General features: G+C 33.6%; 1 non-coding gene across 1 annotated transcript; it reads left to right on the forward strand.

Annotated features, from left to right (window-relative positions):
* The first annotated feature begins 495 nt into the window (after window positions 1–495).
* Window positions 496–598, forward strand: LOC112608806. Its single transcript, XR_003116090.1, has one exon. It is a non-coding gene; the product is annotated as a small nucleolar RNA U13 (small nucleolar RNA).
* The last annotated feature ends 5333 nt before the right edge of the window (window positions 599–5931 follow it).

A 5931-nucleotide genomic window follows, 5' to 3' on the forward strand; every position in this document is an offset into this window, starting at 1 on the left:
TCTAGAACTACAGAAAAAGAGAGATATCATAAATAATCAGTTTTCCTGGACATTGTTAAAGAAGCATTTGAAACAGTTGTACCACTTCAAAACATTGTCCTAACAATTCCCTTCCCTCCCAGACAAACACAGACCCTTAGTCTACATAAGAAGAGTGAGAAAAAAATCCTCAGGGTCAAGTTATCAACATAACCTAAGTGAAATGGAGAAATTCCAAGAAAATTACTTAGGGCAGTTGGGGTTTAGGTTGCTTCATGTTGGGTGAGGCAAGCATGTGCCCAGACAATGGACCTGTGATAGTTGCCTATGCAGATGTGAGCAGGCAGGAGTCAGGACAGACATGGTTAGGTTCTTGGTATTTCTTTTCTGTCTTATTTAAAGTTAACCTGTTCTTTCTTTCCTCACTCCATTGATATTTAAATTTACAATGTGATGGTCACTTCTAAATTAATGAAAAAGATGTATAAATAACCATGATTAAAGAACTGGAAGAGGATCCTTTGGTAGTTCATAAGTGTGATGATTAGGTTTTCACATTGGTGTGTGAGATGTGTCTCCCTCAAACATTTTATGACATCGGCATATTATCCTTCTGATGTAAAAAGAAAAAAAGTACTAGAGGAAATACACTTGTCTAGTAATATAGAAGTAGACCTGGTCATCTCAAATCATGTAAAAAATGGAAATTAATGAATCAACTAAAGTTTACATTGTTTTTTATTTTCTGCTCATATATTTGTCTCATACTTTTTGTCTTCAAAAACATTCTCAGAGACAAATACATTTAGAGATGATCCCAGAATTGTTTGTATAGAAATAGAAAGTGAGAATCTCATTATCAAGAGGATTTGCCATCCAATTGTTATAGAACTCTTACTAATATAAGACTTACACTTTATAACAAGCTAAGATATTTCCTACTACAAAATATATTTTCAAACAATAACTTCCTAGCTTTCTGGCCCCTTTGACATGAAAGGAGTCAAAAGAAAAAAAGTTTCTTGTTACATCCTATTTTCTATTCTTTTATTTTGTTTCATTTTTTCCTGAGTGCACACTGGGCATGAGGCCTTTCTCACCTTTTAAGATTAAATAAATTGAAAAAATTTCTTTTCTGAACAATGAGTTGAAATAAGAAACTAATTTTTCACTCTAACATGTAAATCTTCATCTTTTATGTTTAAAATTTATTCTCTCAATTATGGAAATATATATCATGATATCTGTATGCATTGAATGAGATGCAGTGAAAGAAATAATTTTCTTTGAATTGTGTCTCATATGCTTTGATGTCAGTGAGAAGTCTTGTGCTTTTTTCCACATTTTTACTTTGCCATTTATACAACTCACAATTGTAGTTCACAATTACAATAACAGGAGAAATAGCATGATTCTTGCCGTGGTCATTGTTATTGAAATGTTTTTCAATCAATTATTAAACATGAGGAAAAGCTTTGTCTTTTTCTACATTTTATTTAACCTTCAATGTGCTATAAAAACCCTAACAGATGGCAGATATTAACTTCTATCAATAGGAATTCTTCACATGGAAATAAGTGGCTAATCAGAACAACAATCTGTATGTATTACTGCCATCACAAGTGAAACTGTATATATTTTAGTTGACAATTTTGACCTACTGAATTCTAAGATTAAAAGTGAAATGAGGTCAAAAATACACTGTGCTAAAGAGCACCATATATAGAACATTATCTCCAGTCCTTCATTTTACAAATAATAAAAAAGAGGCTCAGAAATTTTAAGGTTTTGTTTATAGTAAGAAAGTTAGTGCCTCACAGAGCTCTAGGCTAGACTTCATTCACCTGCATGTTTGCCTAGTGGTTTTTCATTTTCCATGCTCTCTCAAGTATACAGAGATGAAAGCTAAATAGAGAAGCCAAAAGGACTGTAACTGACAGTGTCTCATAAATTATGTTTATATTTCAGAAAGAAGAGGTAAGTTAAAATGTAGATGCAAACAATATCATAAAGCTGTATTTTCTCTAACTTTACAGAATAACAAAATCACTGAATGAGAACTTTCTCAACTTTATTTTCAATCTGCAAACACATCTACACTACCATCTTTTATTTTATTGTTTCTTTTGGTTGCAACAGAATAGTTTCTTAGACCTGTTGAAAGCAATGGTCTCCACCTGTGCTTCTGTATCTCATCCACAAGACAAGAGTCTTCTCTGTACCCTCACTCTCTTTTCTGTACACTATTCGTCTTTCCCTCTCTGGAAAATCACTCCTATGGTTCTTTAAATACACTTGAGCCTCTCCCACCATAAAGGAAGTCTTTGAACACCCTACTGTTCTCAACTACTCCATTAACTAGCTAGCTCTGCTTCTTCACAGTCATCATGAAAGAACAGCATGTATTTGCTCTCTGTATGTCTTCACCACTCATTAACACTTAAACTATTAGAATGTGATTTACAGCACTAAACTCAAATTGCTCAGAAAGCATCAGTGGCTTCTTCATTATTATAATCAATAAACTGTTCTCAGTGGTACCCTTCCTTGATTGTGCTAGCATCTAATAATTTTTATCATTTCTTCCTCAAACTTTCTTCTTCACTGGCATAACTCATCCTGTAATTCTGGTTGCCAAATTCACTTTTTTGGTTTCTTCTTTTTTAATGTCTTTTTTTGGGGGGGGCCTCCACTTCTTGAACATGTGTGTTAAATATTGTTCACAGTTCTTTCCAAGGACTATTTTCATTTTACATTTCCTAGATGCAGTCATTCATTACCGTAGTGACTTCAATAATCATTTGATGACTTCAAATCAAACAGCTATAACATTAGTGCTGATGTTCAGACCTATACCTATAGGAATTGTTTCCCATGTCCAGCTGTTTGTTTTACAAACTGCATGAACTATGATTCCAAACATGAATGCAACTTCCCCTTTTACAAAAATGCTCCTATTATTGAATACTATCTTTCTATCCTCATCATTCACACCAGCTCTTTCCACCACAATTCATATCAATAAATTACAGAGCCTCATTTTTTCAATTCCCATATATATTTTCTAAAAACATAGGATACCCATTTAATTCCCTAGATTAACTCAACAACTTTCTAAATGATCCCACTCTCTCTACTCTTACTTCCAACTAATCCACACTTCACAGGGAGATCAGGGTGATCTTTTTAAATGCAAATGTAACCATGTAGTTCTGCTCCATAAAATCTTTCCATGACTCACTACTGTGTTTAAGGTAAAAGCCATAGATCATAGTGATAGTTTGTAAGGTTTTGTCTACACTTATGTTTCCAGTTTACCTCTAATCACTGTCTTCTACTACAAAATAGAATTATTTTGTATTCTTCAGATCTCTAAATGCTTCACACTTGCTCTCAAGTCTTCTCATTCCTTATGAGTCTTGTTTGGAATACACTGTGACCCTATCTTTCATAGCCTATAGCTCCTATGTGTTACCCTAGCAAACTGTAGTCCCTCTCCTTTAACTAGTAGTGTAACAGAGTATAATACATGACTTGTCCGTCAACTCTAAAACATACTATAAGCTTCATGATGTCGGGACCATGCTCTTCTCATTGTTCATTACTTAGCCCGATAGTAGCATAGTGCCTGGCAATCATAACAGCTAAGTAAACATTGGTGGCATAAGAAAATATTTTATCTTTTCAGCAGCAGTCAGATAATTCAAATCTATATTTGTTTTTCTAATTTAGGTTGTCAAATGTGTTATGGAATATCCTTAGGAAATGAATCTGTATGGTATCTGATAGTCTTAATACTACCATGCACTATTATCCCTCTCATGGGAAGTAGATCTGATTGTTCCTGATATTTTTAATCCCATAGTATGCTGAAGTCTCTGTGTCCAAGCTAAAAAAAAAGATGTGCCTCTCTCATAAGTAGTAAGAATGGTCAGTATCTGAAGGTCATATGTTAACAGTTAATTTTCTTTTCTTTTTATTTCTTTCTTACTGTTTTTTTTTGTTGTTTGTTTTTTGTTTTTTTTTTTGAGACAGGGCCTCACTCTGTCACCCAGTCTGAAATGCAGTGGCATGATCTCGGCTCCCTGCAACCTTGCCTCCCATGCTCAAGTGATCCTCCCACCTCAGTCTCCCATGTAGCTGGAACCACAGGCACACGTCACCATGTCCAGCTAATTTTTCTGTTTTTGAAGAGATGGGGTTTCACCATGTTACCTAGGCTGCTCTCGAACTCCTGTGCTCAGGTGCCCCACCCATCATGGCCTCCCAAAATGCTGGGATTACAGGTGAGCCACCATGCCTGGCCTCAAGAGTTAATTTTTATATAACTATTATATCACAACAAAAAAGCTGTTTATTCCAAATTTATCTTTGAACATTTTACTTACTCTTTTCACACTAAGTTAAGAAAAAAATTATGTAGTTGGCCTCTGTAAATGTAAATAAGAACATGTATGTTGATGGGGTAAGTGGAAGTCAACATGTGAGTTTAATTTCCACCCAAAATGAAAACATACAATATGTGACAAATCAACCTCTAAACTAGCTTCCAACTACCCATTCCTAACAGCATTGTCTAGGGTCATCTTATATCAAATAACAGACAAGATCTTCTCTTCTTCATCCCCATCACTGAGTAAATGATCAAATCTGTAGTCCTGACTTGGAAATCTAAGTTTCCCACCACAGGCAAAAGACCAAAGGTTAAATATAATAAATAGAATCTCATGCTCTTGCTGTCTCACTGTATCACTGGGATTTTAAAGAATCAAAATTTATTGTAATTCAGAGAGAAGAGAGACGTCCCCTTCATCATACTCTAGATAACACTAACCTTTTCTTGGAAAGTCTTTTGGTTATGTCATTTTTATACTATGAAAGTCTTTCACAGATTATTAATTCAAGAACAGACAGGGAATGTGAATTTGTGGTTTTTCTTTTTCTTTCACACTAATTATAAAGGTCATTCTCCAAAACAATGTATCTTTTTTCTTTCAGTTTTAACAAAGGAAAGCCCAGAATATTACAAATGCAGTGGTTTTAAAATGTGCAAAGTTACCTCTTTGATATCAAATACCATTCAGCAAATATTTATACAATACTTACTAATTCAAGAAACTGTTTAGATTGTTATGTTGTCAATTTAAGGAAATATTTGTTTTCTACTGTGGGGTTTCTAGTCCAGAGGGAGGATGTGATGTGAAAATCAAATTACAGGATTGCAACTTGAAAAAATATCAAGAAATACAGTAATAATAATTGTTGCTGACATTTGTTGAACTCTTACTAAATATTTTGCTGAACATATATAAAGTTGTGCTGCCAGGTTTTAGTTTAAAACTGTGGCAAGAAATAATTGATATTTATAAAAATAGCAAGTATATTTTCCCACAATTGCTTTGAATTTATAGCCACAGAAATATGCCTAAAGAGGAGAAGTGATTTGCCCAATATTTTAGAGGTTGTGAGTTGGCAAGTCATTATTTTAGCCTTGGAAACTTTCTGTACAACCTCTATTAATCATTTAAATTACTTAACTACTTAATCATTTTAACTTAGTAAATAATTTTTCATCTGATCTTTTTGTTGTTAGTAATTTGGAAGTTTTATATCAAGTTGGGAACTTTCTTTACTCTATTATCATTAAGTGTCTTGGACATAGCAATGATATTATTGTATTGCCTTTGTCAACTACCAGCTAACTTTCATCTGCGTCTTGTCTTATGAGACAGTAGAAGTATGTCTAATTCATCTTTACATGGCAATCTTAATGTGGCAACGGAAATAAAGGGGCTGCTCAATAAATACCTGGTGGAAAATGAGTTTTATTAGAAATACCTGCTTTAACTTTGTTAAACTCATCCTTCCTTAACCTCTTCTTTCTTACCTAACAACAGATAAAATAAAAATAAGTATATAAATCTAAGTATGAGAATCATTTGATAATTTTTA

This window comes from Theropithecus gelada, chromosome 15 (genome assembly GCF_003255815.1).
Source record: "Theropithecus gelada isolate Dixy chromosome 15, Tgel_1.0, whole genome shotgun sequence".
In the NCBI taxonomy this organism is placed as follows: Eukaryota; Metazoa; Chordata; class Mammalia; order Primates; family Cercopithecidae; genus Theropithecus; species Theropithecus gelada.